Source organism: Typopeltis vanoorti, chromosome 9 (genome assembly GCF_054136105.1).
Source record: "Typopeltis vanoorti isolate ZY-2024b chromosome 9, IOZ_Tvanoo_1.0, whole genome shotgun sequence".
Taxonomy (NCBI): Eukaryota; Metazoa; Arthropoda; class Arachnida; order Uropygi; family Thelyphonidae; genus Typopeltis; species Typopeltis vanoorti.
Genome location: NC_143557.1, coordinates 34,712,059 through 34,729,905, shown reverse-complemented (window position 1 = coordinate 34,729,905; position 17,847 = coordinate 34,712,059). Strand labels below are relative to the sequence as shown.

The following is a 17,847-nucleotide window of genomic DNA, read 5'->3' as shown; positions in this document are numbered from 1 at the left end:
AGATGTATTCACATTAAGGTTCTGTAATAGACTATTCACCTCCACTTCATTCATCACAATTCCAATATAAACTAATGGTTCCTTCATTTTTTCAATGTCACCACCTGGATGATATACTTTTGCAAAGTGCGCAAATTCAGTAACTTCACTATATCGACTGATTCGGTGACCTCCTTACCATCATCATTCCTTAAAATCATTTTGCTGTGTTTTTTCTTGCTTGCAGCATATTGAAAGAACTTTTGGGATTCTCTTTAGCTTGCATAGCTGGTTTCCTTTCATAATCCGCTTTTGCTTTTTTTACCACACTCGTTACCCTTCTGGCCTGCACTTTATACCGTTTGTGTGCCTGCAGGTCACCCCTTTCTTTAAATCCCCTCCACAATTGTTTCTTTTTTTTGCAGCTCAAGCTTAATGGTGTTATTCATCCATTTAACCCCTACTTGGTTTACAATTCGGACCCTAGGTATACAATCAGCCATAACCTCCTGTAAATGCTCTTTGACCACTTCCCATGCTCTATCGACATCCAGCCCTTGCAGTTGTACATGCCATGACACTGATCCAAGCAATCTCCTAAGCTTGTCATACTTGCCAGCATGGTAATTCCACATGTACCCAGTCTTAATCGAAAATTCCACACCTTTAGCCACCTCCCAGGTCAAGACCTTATGAGCACTCTCACCAGTAGGTGGCAACATGGTCATATTCATTACAGTCAAATTCTGAGATGCTATTACCAGGTCAAGCACTCTCACACCCCTAGTATTTTCAATTACATGCTGTCTCGGATCTGTGATGCTGTAATCCATTCCAACAAAAACTGAGATAAATTGATCTCTAAATTTTAACGCAGTCATTGTGTTTCCAGTAATTATAAAATTTATGCGCATTGTAAATGTATATATCAAGAATACGTGTTGCCAATTTCTTTGGCCATCTAATTGTCTTTCGTAAAGGGGGGATTGTAAGAAAGCATTTGATCAGAAAGATCGATGCCTGACATACCCAAATTATAGCCCCTAACGATACTTGGTTTTAATTGAATTTTACCATTGATTTTTTGCTTCAACCATTTAAATTTTGTGCATATTTCAAATGGAAAGAACTTCCCTCTTTCCTTCCATTTGCAATGATGAATTCATTAAATTCATCATCGCTCATATTAGCATAAACTTCTAATTCTTTATCAGTAAGTTTTCTTTTACTGGTCATGGCGAAACTCAAGGTTTTTAGAGACTAGACACAATAAACAAATTCATCAGCGCATGTAATATATGGGTGGGGTGATATTGGATTACTCATAGTTGGCGTATGAAACAAAATTCTGTCTGATAAGCTGGCTACGAGATTACTCATAGTGACCTTGAAGACGCGAAAGCGCTTGGCGTGCGGGAACAAACTATGCCCGAGGAGCGTGGCAGCGAGCATGTTAAAGAATGCTGAGAACTGATCAGGGCTTCTGACCTAATGTCCAATTCTCACCTTTTCGTAGTGCACCCTGTTGGGTATCTACTTGGATACTGAATGGGCTGACAATTTGGGATTTAGCCGACCAAATTGTATTCTTATTGGCTTAAACCAAAATTTCAAATCATGGTACAACATGGCACAATTTCATGCCGGCTGGGGCGTTGCCCGGTTAAACAAGGCCCCCGTTGTTTTTGCTAGGGAACCAGGCCAAACAGCGAAAAGTCAGCTACTGGAACAAATCTTAAAACACACCCCAACTCAACATCACCAGAGTTAAAGATCGGTACTCTCAACATAAGAAGCCTGAATGGCAAAGAAATGGAGCTAGTTGAGGAATTAAATATGTACCAGATCGACATAATAGGGGTGACTGAAACAAAAAAGACAAAAACTGGAGGATTTTACCAAATTGTATTCTTATTGGTTAAACCAAAATAAAAAATGATGGTACAACATGACAAAATTTCATGCCGGCTGGGGCGTCGCCCGGTTAAACAAGGCCCCATTGTTTTCGTCAGGGAACCAGGGCGAACAGCGAAAAGTTAGCTACTGGAACAAATCTGAAAACAAACCCCAACTCACCAGAGTTAAAGATTGGTACTATCAACATAAGAAGCCTGAATTGCAAAGAAATGGAGCTAGCTGAGGAATTAGATAAGTACCAGATCGACATAATAGGGGTGACTGAAACAAAAAAGACAAAAACTGGTGGATTTTTCTGAGCAATAAATACAAAATGTTGTATTCAGGCAATGACAATCAAGGAAAAGACGGAGTAGCCATAGTAGTCAATGCTAAATGCGAGGCTAATTGTCTTGAATCGCAGGAAGACCAAGATATAGGTGGATTGATACGGTACAAAGTGCCTTAGACGATAGAAATATAAGATCTGATAATGTTGGAGTCTTGGTAAGTAACAGACTGATTGTGGAGGAAAATTGTAGATAGGAAGTTAGTAATGTAAATTTTTCATGTAGTACTATCATATCCTGTACACCCCTTGAGGGTACATGGCAGGAATTTAATGATGATGAGAAAAAAACTGTTATGCCAATATGATTGTGCTGACTTCATTGTTTTAGTATCAATCAGATAAAAATAAATGTTAATACTGTTGTGATGTCAATTGATTACCAAGAGATCAGAAATTCCCACTTCATTGAACAACTTAATAATAAATAACTTAAAATGGATATATCTTGTGTATATATTTTTATTAATATAAAATTTTCATCCTGGTATCATAAATTAAACATGCCAAGAAGATATATTCTTGGTTTCATCCTTTATCCAAGTGTGAGCAAACAAAGTTTGCATGTGAAGTAATTTCACTACTGGGCTACTTGTATGAGGCTAATGACTTCATATTAATTGCCTCAGTATCCCATAATGCAGCTCACATATCATTACAGACATGTATAATGCTATGCATTATGGGAAGGACTGCTACCCAGACCAATTTCAACCTTTAGTGAGGTGAAAAAGTAAGTTGGGTGCTCATTGTGGGCCTGTAGTAGTTAATATAGGGGTGCAAGAGAGCCTGATAGTATTAGGAAAAAGAAAAGAAGGATAAATAATATGAGAGATATAAAAGAGCTGAGGCCTGTTCTCTATCATTGTATAGCCAAAGGCTGTAGTTTTCCTTTTTTCACTAATCTCATATAGATGAATGACTAAAAGATCAATTGAAACTAAAGCACAAAGAAGACTGATACCCAGGTGTCTTATGAAAGCTTTGAGTTGCTTTTCTCTGCCTGGGATTGCTCTCCAGTCATCCCTGCAATTGACTATAAGACCACATTGAATTAAGTGGATGGAACCATTTAAAAACCTCTCATAGCAAAAATAGATAGAATTTTAATTTCCCCTTGGTGAATATTGCATAATATGGGTGGTCTACACCACTTAGCCCAAAATTTGATATCTTCTAGAATGCTTCTTTCCACAATACAATATTATTAAGCATTTGGATGTTGTAATTGTTTTTAAATCCATGTTTCTTTCTAATCTTTTATAAATGGTATTTTAATTCATTAATTATAAAAATCAAAATTCTCTTCCCGTTGCTGACAGGTGAGGGGTACTGGAAAAAAATAACCTGTTCTGTTGTAAGTAATGGAATGCCCAACACATTACATAATCTGTTCGAAATATGCAGGACAAGTGGGCAGCTGTAGAATGCAATTTTTACTGTTTCCAATTGGTAACAATTGTCACAGATTGGATCTCCAGTGTTAAGATGTTCCTGTTAATGTCAATATGTTAAAGTATCTCCATTTGATGCCGACCGTATGCAGGTCTCCAATCAAGATCCCTTCAAAATATTAGGGTATCCTTGGAACTTAAATAAGTTATGAAATAAAGTGTTGTTGTCAGTACCCAACTGTGGAAGTTTGCTGTGAAAGAGATAAAAGACTTCTTTATACCAAATTTTACTTTCTTTAATGGAAAGAATGTTGATGCTGGAGTGTTGTAGCAATGCCTTAGATTTAAGACATTGTTTAAAGCTGAGACTGTTACTGAATTAGTTCAGGAACAGTCTCAGCTTCTGGACCTTCACTTTATAATCTTCACTTTATAATCATTTGCTTCAGCGATTTTCAACTGCTGTGCAGTGAGAGGTCTTCATGTGTTCCATGAGATTTGTGAAAACAAATTAATTAAAAGAGATAATGTCATAATTTGCGCATTTATTTATTAGTGTCTGGTCTTCCATCCGCACCTGAAGCTCCCTTATTTATATTTTAAGAAGCTTACGGTTGGTGAATCGGTTTAAAATTGCACGTTAATTAGCTTTAATCTTTTGATAAGTGTGTTCCCAAATGACTTCATTTAATTCTCTTATTTTTAAGGTTACTGGTAAGAGTTATTTTATTTTATTTTATTTTTTTTCATTCAGTTAATTTTATTCAATAGTATTCCTTTAACATTGATAAATTTGTAATAAAAAATGAAAATTTGAGGACAATGAAGAAAGTGAAGCTAGTACATCGAAAGAAAAAAAAGAAAGAAGAACGTGAAGCTGGTTTTGCCCATCACCCCAGCAGCAGATACCATATCTAGTACTGGTTCTTCTAAAATTAAATTAAAAACTAACATTTGCCAGTACGACAAAAATTATTTATTTGGCTTTATTTGCAGTCAAGAAAATCCACTACATCCTATATACGTAGTTTGTGGCAAAAAATTAGCAAAACAATGCTATAGTTCCAAGTAAATGAGCGAAAAACTGGCTAATTTTTTAAAGACTTGTACTGGATAAAACTATTCAAGCAAAAAGATGTGCTAAGTTTGTAACTCTGTCCAAAAAGCCCAAGAAGCCAGTTATGCAATTGCAGAAACTATAATTCTGCCAGCATGCTGTAAAATTATTAATATCATGTTTGGCGAGGAATATGAAAAGGAGATTTTAAAAATTCCTATGTCAGATAACACCATTTATTGACATATTCAGGATTTGGCCAAAGATCGTATCTCACATTAAAGTGATATAAGTGGTATATCACTTTAATGCAAGTGGTATCTCACATTAAAGAAGCAGATATGTTTGCTATTCAGTTGGACGAATCAACTGATGTAACTGGTAAAGCTCAACTTCTAGCCTTCAGTAGATTTATTTATAAGGAAGATATTATAGAACAGTTATTATTTTTCGACTACTCCCGGAAACAATGAAGGGCCAAGATATTTTGGATGTTGATAATTACTTTAATTGCCATAACTTGTCTTGTGATTCTTACATCAGTATTTGCATGGATGGTGCCTGCTCAGTGTCAGGAAATGTAAAAGGATTTGTCACACTGCCTCAAAATAAGAATCCTAGAATTATTTTTACGCATTGTTTTCTCCATAGAGAAGTACTAGCGTCAAATCATTGGAACTTCAGATTAAAAAAGTACTAGACAAGACTATCAAAATTGTCAATTATATAAAAGCCAGGCTGTTACAATCGAGGTTGTTTGCAGCACTATGCTTCTCAATGGAAGCTTCTTACATGCAGTTGTTAATACATACAGAAGTGAGATGGTTATCTCGTGGATGAGTTTTATCAAGATTTTATGAACTAAAAGAGGAAATTCTAATTTTTTTGACAACCCAACAATCTGAGTTATCAGATTTTCTTAGTGGCGAGCTTTGGTGCAGTGAGGTTGCATTTCTTGCTGATTTATTTCAATTTTTAAATACACTTAATAAAAGTATGTAGGGAGACTGAAAACATTCTTACTTCCACCTGACAAAATTAATGCATTCAAAGAAGAACTAATGCTTTGGGAAGAAAGAATCAGAAAAGAAAATGCAGTAAATATGTTTGAACTAACAAAAAAAGTGCAAACTGAATGAAAATCTAATAGATCTAATTTTACAAACCTTAAGATTACTAAATACAAATACTGAAAAATATTATCCCTCAGTTGACATATCATCCTTCGATTGGATAAGAGATCCGTTTGTCTTAAGCGCGTGTAAATTGGGAAATTTAAAGATTACAGAAGAGGACGAAATAACAGATATAAGATAAGAAATGACAGTGGTTTAAAACTAAAACATTCAACAATAGATACTACTTTGGTTTGGTTATCTCTAAGAAGTGAATTTCCAAATATTACCAAAAAAAAAAAAGCAATAGAAGTACTTCTTCCATTCTCCAGTATTTGATTTGTGCAAATCAAGCTTTTCTGCATTGAATATTATTAAGAACAAAAAGAGATCATGACTTCTTCCATTCTCAAGTATTTGATTTGTGCAAATCAAGCTTTTTCTGCAATGAATATTATTAAGAACAAAAAGAGATCATGGCTGGAAGCCTTGGAAGATGATTTAAGAGAATGCCTATCTAAAATTCGACCTTGCACAAAAGACATTCTGAAACAACATCAAGCTCAGATATCTCATTAAAATTAACTGCAAGTACGATATTATTTAATACATTTAATATTAATTTGAAAAAATCAATAAAAATTTTTGAAAATAATTTTGAGTATTGTTTTTCTTACTCAAAATGTCAAAAATATAGTTTAAAATTTTTGGGAGCAAAAAGGATAAGTAATTATTAATATATTGTGTGTGTAAATCAAAATTATGCCTATTTTTTGCCAGATCATCAAAAAAATTAAAAGGAATATATTTTTAGTGTGCCGCAGAATTTTAATAATTAGTCTAGGTGTGCCATATTATGCAAAAGGTTGAAAATCGCTGATTTACTTCAAACAGTGGAAGATGAAAACCGAGGTATTACAGGAGAAGGTCTGCACATGTATAATTATATATTGACCAAAAAAATTGCACAGGTTTACTATATAATTTCTTTTCTTCAGTTTCTGTTATGTCTGTAATATTTATTATGTACAACTGAGCAGGGAAGATTATGGTTTTGAGTACTATGACTTTAGAAGAAAAGGCAAGGGGGCCCTATTTTCCAATCTTCTAAGGTTTCAGTGTTCTTGTACACTCGCTGTCCAAAAAGGAAATGAACTTTTGATAGAAAATAAAACACAAGCCAATTATAATTATTCAAATAATTTATTTCAATCAACATACTCTCCCCTAGCATCGATACAGCATTTGGCAGGGTCAATTAATTTGTTAAATGAGTTTTGGGATACTGTTGAGAGTCGTGGTTACTGCCGTTCGAACGTTTTCAATGGTGTTATTGCTTTCTTGTCATCGGCAGGTGAAGTCGGGGGGAAGAGAAAGAAGTCACAGGGTGCTAAATCAGGTGAATATGGCAAGTGATCCAACACACAAACTTGGTTTTTGCTCAAAAACTATCTCACAATGTTCAAACGATGAGATGGTGCATTATCTTGCAAAAGTGACCAGCTGCCTGCATCACGATATTCATGCCATACGCAACAAATTCTCACTATTAATTGCTTCAAAACTTCGAGATAAAACTCACCATTGACTGTTTGGCCATGTGGAACGAATTCTTTGTGGATAATGCCCTTAGAATCGTAGAAACAAATCGGCATTGTTTTTACTTTTGACTTCTCCAAGTGACTTTTCGGATGCCCCTCTTCTGGTGGTCAGCATTCTGGCACTTTGTTTCGGCCTCATACTCAATTCAATATAATTAATTGAATTGAGTATGAGAATTTAGTGAATCATCTATTGAAGAATGCAGTTGAAGGGTTATCTGCTAAGTACTGCTATATTCTTATTTAAAATTTTCTTTCTTCTACTTGTTTCTGCCTTTCCGTTCTATCTCTATGTTAATGTTTTTAATGATGTTGCTACATTCTATACCACAGTTTCTTAACCAGGGATGCGAGAAAACATTCCTAGTGGTATGAGCTGGAAAATATTCCAGCACATATTGACTAATTATTTAAATCACATTTCCTTTTTCCATGAGAGGAAAAAATTTATGCAAACTAAATTATATTTAAGATATATGATCTTTCAACCACAGACTCCTCAGAGCCAGTATAAGAATAGACCACAAAAAAGAACAACATAGAACAACAAGAAAAGAGCAACATCAAACCTCAAAAGACAACCCAAACAAATAGACTACCACAAGTTCAGGAAGTTCATAGAAGAGACCAAATGGACTACTAAGAACTGTTACATAAATGATGACTATATTGACTTTATTAATAAATTCAACTAGTTCAAGAAAAAATCTGGTAAGTGTAAGTGCAAGTAAAGTGCTGGTAAATAGATTTGGGAAGATCACATTGCCTTGGCAGACCCCTCTCTTTATATTTATATAGGGTTATTTGTGTGGTCTGATTTTTGTTAATTTCTGTTATCATCCCTCTATGTTTCCTCTTTATTATTTTAAAAAAGCATTTGATACCATAGAACACAATGCAGTCATCAGTGTTAATCATATTCTACCCACGGAACCTTTCTCCCTAAGAGATAACTATTAGGGAAGATCACCTCGCCTTGGCGGATCCTTCTATTTATCTTCAATGCAATTCTACCCACGGAACCTTTCTTCCTAAGATTAACTATAAACAGGACTGTAGATAATCCAGAATCTTAAATCTAATATAACAATTGTCATGTTAAATTAGGACATCATTGTTACTTTAAGAAAACTATCTATATGAAAGAATGTTTCTCTGATGTTATCTTAAATAGAGTATAGCTTTGATGTAGTTTCTAATTAATTAATTTTTTATTCAATTTTTATATATATATATATTATATTTTCACTAGAGGTCATGCCAGTAGAATAACCGTTGATCAAATCATTGTCTCTTTAGCATACTGTATGAAATGTAACTCAGCTTTTCCTTGTATATTTGTGTATGCTTAATATGAAGGTCAAAATGTCAGGAATTTAAAATAGTTATTTATAACATATAATTTTAAAGTGAATGCTGATCATGGTGTAACACTAAAAGAAAGGATGAAGTTCACTGGAATTCTGACCAGTAAAAAGGTTAAGAACCACTGTCTTATACCATTGCATTGGTTTGCTGTGAACCAGCTTCACTCTTTATATACAGATCTTTAAATTTTTTTTCTTTTGAGGAAAGCCTGTTCCTTTCCCCATTCAATCATGTTCTGTTTTACTGTGTTTGAATTTTAACCACATATCACTGTTCCAGCTAACATTATTCCAATTTGCACAGAGGGTCTGGAATATAGTAGAAAATATCAACAGAAAATTTGGTGTAAGAGTCTCCATGATCCAGAACTGATCTCTACTTGTTCCATGCAGTGGAATTTAAGTAGAACTGGATTATGATCTCAGATGTTGATGTCAAGATGTTTTATCTGAATTATCCTATTAATAAGGGAAAAGAGATAAATTCGATCAAGATGGGTACCAATACCTTGATTTATGTATGTATAAGCCTGGAGATTAGGATTGCAAATCTTCAATATGTCTAGTAGTTGAGCATTGTCAAGACATTTTACCTGTGCATATTTCACTTTTTCACTCCTCGGGTTTCTTCCTGTTTTGTTTAATATGGGGTTTTCAATACACCAGTCTCCAGCTGCTATGGTGTAGTGGGCATCTTATAAATACACCTCCAATTCCTGGTAGAATTTTCATGTAACTGTTCCATTAGATAGAGCAGAAACATTTATAAATCTTATTATACATCCACAGTATTTCCAGTCTATTGTCAAGATTCTTCCTTGTGCATCCCTTTGGATATTATAGAATGACCCAAGAAGGGGGGGGGGGGAGCAAGAATAAGAACTCCTACTCCAGCTCTGTTAAATCTTCCAAAACTCCAAGAAGAAAGAAATGGTATGTCTGTTGAAGTTTTTATATCTGCAGAAGTATGTTTCTTAGAGAAACAAAAACCTGATATTATGGCATGACATAAGTTTCCATATAGTTTCTTGTTTAATTTATTTGTGGAATCCTCATACATTTAATGAGGCAATGCAGAAAGGAGATGCTAAGATTAGTGATGTGTCACTGGTAAGTCTTTAACTTCTAGGTTTTGGATGAACTCATATGATGAGGTCTTCGATCTGTGAAAAAGATCAAAGATACCAGTTGTGTAGCCTCTTCTTGTAAACTGTTTTCTAGGTTTGTGCAGTTGCTGTGCATTATTTTACTTTCACATCTATTGTTTTTGATTTGGAAGCTAATTATTTCCATTTAGATGATAATCATACTGAGATAACTTTGAATCAGTAAATTTTATTATTATTATTTTTTAATTGTATATCTTGCTTTCCCTTTATTAGCATGACATCTTCTTCATAGTCCATACCTCTTCTGAGCCTGAAGAGTCTTCATTTGACGATCCGCAACTTTCTCATTTACAATTTTTATTACTTCTTTTTCTTTTAGATTTAGTTTCTTTTTTTAACACATCGTTTATTTTATTTTTTTTGTTTATCCTCAATTTTTTTCATTAATTCATCTTTCCTTTTTGATGGTCTTGTCTATATATTACGTTTTTTTCAGTTGTCTAACTTGCTTTTCTGTTTCTTCTCCAGTTTCGCCTTGTAGAACAGTTTCATGTGTTTGCATTTTGTCTTGTATCTGTTCAGTTGTTATGCTATGTTCATTATTGGTAATTTCAACTGATGTTCCATCTATGTTTGACTGGAAAAATGGCTGTTGCAGTTCTGGAATTTTGGGGTTAATTTCTGGCTGATTTCGTCATGCACTTTTTGTAATTTTACCAAGTTAGTTTGTTTAAAAGCACCATCTTTATTTGACTTAATTGGAAGGTCTGGGATCTCTTCTTTATTCCTCTGATATATACTGTATTTCAATTGGCTCTACCGGTGCTCCTGCCTTTTCAACGAAAGTTCTGAAATGTCAGGTTTTAATGCAGTATTCAGAACTTTCACATTTCTGACAATGTTTGAAACACTGATTAGCAATATGTCCAATCTCCATGCAGTTGAAACATTTATATTTGGGTACTCCAGAATAGATTGTTTCAGTAAGAAAATACCATGAGTAGATATTGCTTAAAATTATAATAACAGAATTAACTCACTTAAAATATTATTATTTAATTGTAGAATTTTTGCCTAAGTATCACAGGCATCTTCGGTACATGTAAAAAGCTAATTAAACAATAACTGACAATTCTAAAATTCACCACCTAAGTAACTAAGGTAAGATAACTAAAGAAGGTCATTAAATTTCCTAACTTATTTAAAAAAAAATAGATAAATAAATAAAATATATATATACAAATAAAAAAAGTTAGGAAAGATTAGCAGTTTTAAAAAGTACTATCTCCCACAGAGGTGATAGATGTAGACCATCAGATCTGTTTAAGTTAGGAGAGTGAAGTAAAGTTTCACATGTTTCTTTATAAAGCCGTTCCATGAGGAACTGACTTTTGTGAAGGACTTTTGTCTTATTCTAATGAACTCTCTGTCTATTGTTGATGGCATGCTCTGCAAGCACAGACTGTTCAGGTTCAAGGTCAGTCTGGACTTGCCGAGCCTGCCATCAACACTAGACAGAGAGTTCATTGAAACAAGACAAAAGTCGATTCCTCTTGAAAGGGCTTTATAAAGAAACATGTAAAACTTTACTTTACTCTCCAAACTTAAACAGATCCGATGGTCTACATCTATCCCCTCAGTGGGAGATGGTGCTTTTTAAATCAGTTAATCTTTCCTGACTTTTTTAATTTGTGTGTGTGTGTATATATATATATATATATATATTTATTTATTTGTTGTTGTTTTTTTTAAATTAGGAAATTTAATGTCCCTAGGTTGAACAATAATTGAACAATAACTAACAATTCCTTTTGGAATTGTTAGTTATTGTTCAATTAGCTTTTTAAATGTACTGAAGATGCCTGTGATATTATTCTGTGCAAAAATTCTGAAATAGTTTACCATAACTCGGGTTGTACCGATGTTAACAAAATTTGGTATGGGCATCTACATATCCATTGTGAAGGTGACATCACCAGAAAACCAGTTTGGATATTCACCTGATAAGCTGTATGTTACTAATTTTACTCTATTTCGAGAATTTCTGTATAAGAATTTCAATTACTGTTCTGTATATATTCTGTTGGAAATCTTTAGATTTTTACTGTTTTAACCTGGCTTCCCACCATTACAGGAATAACTGTGCTGCCTCCGAAAGTAAAACCCTGCAATAGTTTGTCCCTTGTTGACACATCTTTAACTACAATTAAATATTTCCCTCGACTGTATGGGGGTGAAAGAATAAATCTTACTAGCACGAACTATCTCTTAAATTCTTAGGCACCTGTCTCACTTCTTCACATCCTGAAATTTCAATTCTTATTGTTCACACCCTTATAGGAATTGGTACCATTATCTCAGTTTGGGGAAAAAAAAAGATTAAAACCTCTGCACTTGATTGTAAGAGATAAAAAAAAAAAAAAAAAAAAACTTTCAGTCATAAGACTCGAGAATTAAATAATTCTGTAGTATAGAAATAATTCTACACCATCAGCAAATGCTCTATATGAGCTACTATGAAATGCAGATTTTAACTGCACCACCAGCAATCTTAATATTTACTTACAAAATAACCAGTGCTAGTGGGGACAAAGCTATCACCACTAGTACCAGTAAAATAAAATCAAAGTGAAAAACAAATCAAAGAAAACCAAAGTACTTATCATGCTGAAATCCTAGCTGTCATCAGTGGGAGCTAGATCCAGAAGTGATACCAAGGTTGAAGTAATGCAGAAGTCACATTTCCATATACAAGTAGGCAAAAGATGATGTCATGCCTTATTACTAAAATACTCTGGATTAGAGAGATATGTTGAAAGTTTTTGTTATACTATAAATTAAAGATGCCTAGAAATTATATTCTTGATTTCATCATTGTTTGCGTACACTTTGCGTATAATCAGACATAATTGAATACTTAATCACTTTAAGTAAAACAAAACAAATTATGAACACATGTTCACTAACTATATCTGAACAGCAAGTTAATTTCAATTTTGGGCAAAAAAAAAAAAAAATCCACGACAAAACCATCCAGAGGCGAGTGACTAAGATGATAGCAGGTCTATGGAATGAACCATATGAGAACAGGTTGAAGATTTGTGGGTTGCAGAAATTAGTTGATAGGCGGAAAAGGGGAGATATGATTGAGACATTCAAATTGCTAAAAGGATTCTATAGGATTAATTCAGAGGATATTTTTGAGATCAGGACTGGTGGTGGGAGAACCAGGGGACACCTATGGAAGCTGGGCAAGAGTGTGGTTAGCAGGGGTGTTAGAGCTGGGTTCTTTACTTTTGGAGTGGTAAATGAGTGGAATAATTTGCCGGAGTCTGTTGTGGGTGCTGTGACGGTGAGCGAGTTCAAGGCAAGGTGTGATAGATACTGTGAGAATGTCGTATAGTTGTGTGGACATGATGTTTAGGGCCTCCCTCGATGAGTCTAAGGACTCCCTGGAATCACCTGAAATAATAATAATAATAATCAACATGACAAATGATAACATAAAATCATATATTAAGTATTGTTAGTTAACTGTTTTCACTATCTAAGCTTTCAGGTAAACATGAAAACAATAGTGTAAGAATGCTACAGCAGGAAAAAACTTTATCACTGAATATTATAATGAATTTACAGTATTTCAAATATAAAGTATTAAGTAGGTCTACTTTCAACAAATACCTAATCTAACTAGGAAAGCTTACCCACCTTTTAATCTTCTTCATCAAAACTCAGAAATTCATCTCCAGAGCTAAATGAAGAGGCACTTGAAACCACTTCTAAATCAGAATCTGAGTCCTAACGACAATTTGTCCTCTGTACCATCCAGTGCATTACTAATGCCATACTTCTTAAATGATTTAACCACTGTCTCAGTTTTCACAGCATCCCATGAAGTTTTGAGCCACTCACAAACTTGTGAAATGCTAGGCTTCTTCCTGGTGGCATAACCTCAAAATCTGAAGACTGCATCCAGCTGTTCTACTTGTCCTTTATAAATCCCTTAAAGTTATTAATACAGCCATCTAAAGGTTGAATTTAACTAGTTAGACCTTCTGGAATTACAGCTAACTGAGTTTTCAATTCCTTGAGTTGATTTTTAACATCTTCTGTTCCGTGAGTAGCTGAGTATCAGTATATAAGATGCACACACCCTGTTTTTCAGACCTATTTTCAAAGGAAAAAAGTGCATTCTTATACGCCGGCAAATATGGTAACTATGAATTTCCAAGAATGGTAAAACTTACATGCTATAAGCTAATACATCTTGTTTTATTACTTGTAACAAGAAGATCTTCAAAATAAATATACTAAGTAATAGTAATATTAAAAAAAGGTGATGTATTGTTGTTGGTTGCAGCTGTGTTTATACAAGAGAACACATGATGATGATCGTCAGGACAAATTGTTATAACAATTGTGAATTTAGGTAAAGAATCCTCAAAACATGTACCATATTTATTCGAAATTTACTTTGGAGTGTGACATGTTCTTCGGCATAACATTCACAGCTGAGGTGAATTTTGATTTCAGATTTCTTTATTTCAAAAAGTGATCCATATCGATGATGAATGACAGTAAAGACATACCCGATACTCTTGTCTTATACCTTTTACATCAATTCAGCATCCAGTACCTCCTTCAGATCTAACTGCTAACTTGCAGCTTAAATATACATAGGCTATACATTAAACAATAAATTACACGATAACCAGAGTAATTAACTTCAATGAAATGAAAGTACAGATATTTTGCACTGAAAATAATGGTACATCATCAGTGTGTAGAAACAAGCAAATCAAAGAAAATGGGAATACAAGGTTCATACAGCAGCCAGTGGTTTACGAATTAAAAACTGTTGCCATGTGCTAGAAATTAATGTTAATAAATAATATTAATTTTGATGGTTACATAAAATAGCAGTCTCTCAACCTTTTGGGCAAGAGATAGACAATCGTTCTGACTGAGATTTGGCTGATATAAAAGGACTTCGCAAAAATTGCAACGTCTGTATGCCTGTGCAACATGTCAGGGAAAAAACTGTTCCACAACAATTGGTTTCTGTTGCACAACAATGTACCTGAACACTGACTGTGAAGCAGTTTGTAGCTTTGAAGTCGATCTGTGTGATCGAATATCCCCATTCACTAGATTTGGCTCCTGCAGACAATTTCTTCTTCCCAAAGATGAAGTGTGCTTTGAAAGGGAAGCACTTCAGGGCACACTTGAAATTGAGGACATCCAATGCAGTGTGACCCAGACAATGAAGGAAGTTCCCGTTCAGGACTTCTACTGTGCCTTCAAACACCTGCACGATAGATGTAAACATTGTGTGGAGTTGGAGGGAGATTATTTTGAATCTGTGTAATTGATAATTCCAAAAACTGTTCTTTGTTTTGATATAATAATTGTTGTCTCATTACTTAACAGGCATGCTGTGTACAAGTAGTGAAATTACTTCACACTTATGCATGTTTATTTATGTTTTATCAACACAGCAGTTTTGAAAAAAAACAATGAGCATTGTCTTAACTCATGATTTTTGCAACCTGACTTTCTTCTGCCAGGGAGAAGACATTCCATGCTCTGGCATTTTGTTTCCCAATCAAACTGAAAACACCAACTTTCATCACCGATAATTCTTTGCATTGCATCAAGATCTCAATCAACTGCATGGATGAAATTTTGACAACATGCAACCCGATGCTCTCTCTCTCTGTTCATATGTCAATATGTGCTGCACAAACTTGAAACAAATCTTCCTCTTGTGCATATCTCTTTCTAAGATTAATCTGGCCATTTCCTTACCAACACCAAGCTGTTCAGTGAGTATCCTAGTGGTTATTTGCCTGTCATGGGCAACAATTTTCCTTGCTTTCACCACATTTTCATTTGTTTGTGCAGAAACTGGCCATCCACAGCTTGGTTCATCCTCCAGGGACTCCCTCCCCTCTTTAAATGTCAAAACCAGTGGAACACCTGTGCACAGCTCAGAGGTCACCCTCATAAAGTTTTTTTAGGTCTTGGTACATTTCTGTAGCAGTTTTTCCTAATTTACAGTAAAGTTTTATTGCAGCTTTTTTGCTCCATGACACAAATTCTGACATGCTGAACTTACATGCTCTTACTTCAACAGTTGCCACACAGAAACTGCTGCATCACCTAACTTGAAAGTTGCACATGTGATTACAACACACTCTAGTGGTCAAATCTATAAGCACATTTGCTACTTTTATTCAAAGGGCTGTCCTGTAAAAAATCAGTCTCTTTACTTAACAAGCACACTGTGTATATATAGAGGCTGTTGACTTCACATCAGTCAACCACCTTAGTATCCCATAAAGTAAAAACATCAAAAATATATGGAAAATATATGCCTTCTGTATTGATTTAATCTTGATATCTTCTTAGGTCTGGCCATCCACAGTGTGGTTCATCCTTCAGGGACTCCCCTCTTTCAACATGGCTCCTACTGATGAGATCTCAATAAAGGTCAGAACTAGTATATGGGTAGTGACCAGTGGTGAGCTATGGAAATTTTAACAAAGGGCTCACATCGTTGAGCAAAAAAAAAAAAAAAGCCTAACTTAACCCCTTATAATACTTATATTGCGACTTTGTAGAGCTTCTGACAGATATGATAATTCTTAGGATATCATTCATTAATGTTAGATCTTTTAAAAATTCCAAATTGAGAAATCGGCTTAAAAAGCCCTTATATTTATTGTTCGATGCAAAATGTCTGCATAAAGCTGGGTAATTTCTCCACACAGCAAGAGCCGTTCGTAAACTGCAAGCTGCCCTTTGTGGTCTAAACACGCAGCCGATCTTTAAAATTTCGATACCAAGGTCTTTTGCAATCGTATTTAATTCTCTTTGATTTTTTGGTGATTGATGATAAAAAGCATATAATTTATCCATAAATATTTCAAAATTATTTATTTCTTTAATATTTTTTATCGAATCGTCTAATGCTAAGTGTAAACGATGAGTGCAATGCCAAATCACAACGTTGGGAAATTTTTGTATAAGTTTTATTGCAACACCTGATTTGTTTCCTAACATTACACTAGCTCCATCAGAACAAAATGCAATGAAATTATTTTTTATATAGTTATCAGAAAATCCATATGAATTTAAAGTAGCAATTATAGTAACATGTATACATTCCACGGTGGTATTTTCCAGTGCTACAAGATTATTAAACAAGAAGAACAAGGTGCTCGCAAATTTGAGAAAAATTTAACAAAGGGCTCACGCGAGCCCCTTATAGCTCACCACTGGTAGTGACGCTTTCCAGAAGTTTTTTTGTATTATGAAATATTGATGCAAAAGATTTGAAGAGTTCCCTCTATATGCAGTGACTCTTCCTTTAGTATGCCTGTGTGATCTCATTGCCTTGAGTTTCAATTCACTGTTGGATCACCTATATGCAGCTTAGACTTTCTCTCTCTCTCTCTCTCTCTTCTTGAAACCAAAGAAATATTTGAGTGGACATTACTTAGAGTTACATGATGAACTCAAGGCATTAGTGAAGATATTATCCATCCTTAAGATGATTGATTATACTATGATTAATTCATGACATTTATTACGGTTTATGTTACAGTTTGTAGTGTGAATGAGATATGGTGTATATGCAACTGTAAGGAACCTTATGGTGCACCCATGGTAAGTATTTATAGACAATGCTGATGTAAAGATAGAATTTTAATATCCTTATTAAGTATATCAAGATTATTAACACGTTCGCTGCCACGCTCCTCAGGCATAGTTTGTTCCCGCATGCCAAGCGCTTTCGCATCTTCAAGGTCACTACGAGTAATCTCATAGTAGGCTTATCAGACAGAATTTTGTTTCATACGCCAACTACGAATAATCTCGTATCACCCCCACCCATATATTACATGCGCTGACGAATGTGTTTATTGTATCTAGTCTCTAAAAACCTTGAGTTTCGCCATGACCAGTAAAAGAAAA

General features: G+C 34.5%; 1 protein-coding gene across 2 annotated transcripts in view; it reads left to right on the top strand.

The window, feature by feature from the left end:
* The window catches only part of LOC150102965 (sorting nexin-14-like), a 793,179-nt gene that overhangs the window by 281,420 nt on the left and 493,912 nt on the right, over positions 1-17,847 (top strand). The gene's annotated exons all lie outside the window — the stretch shown is intronic.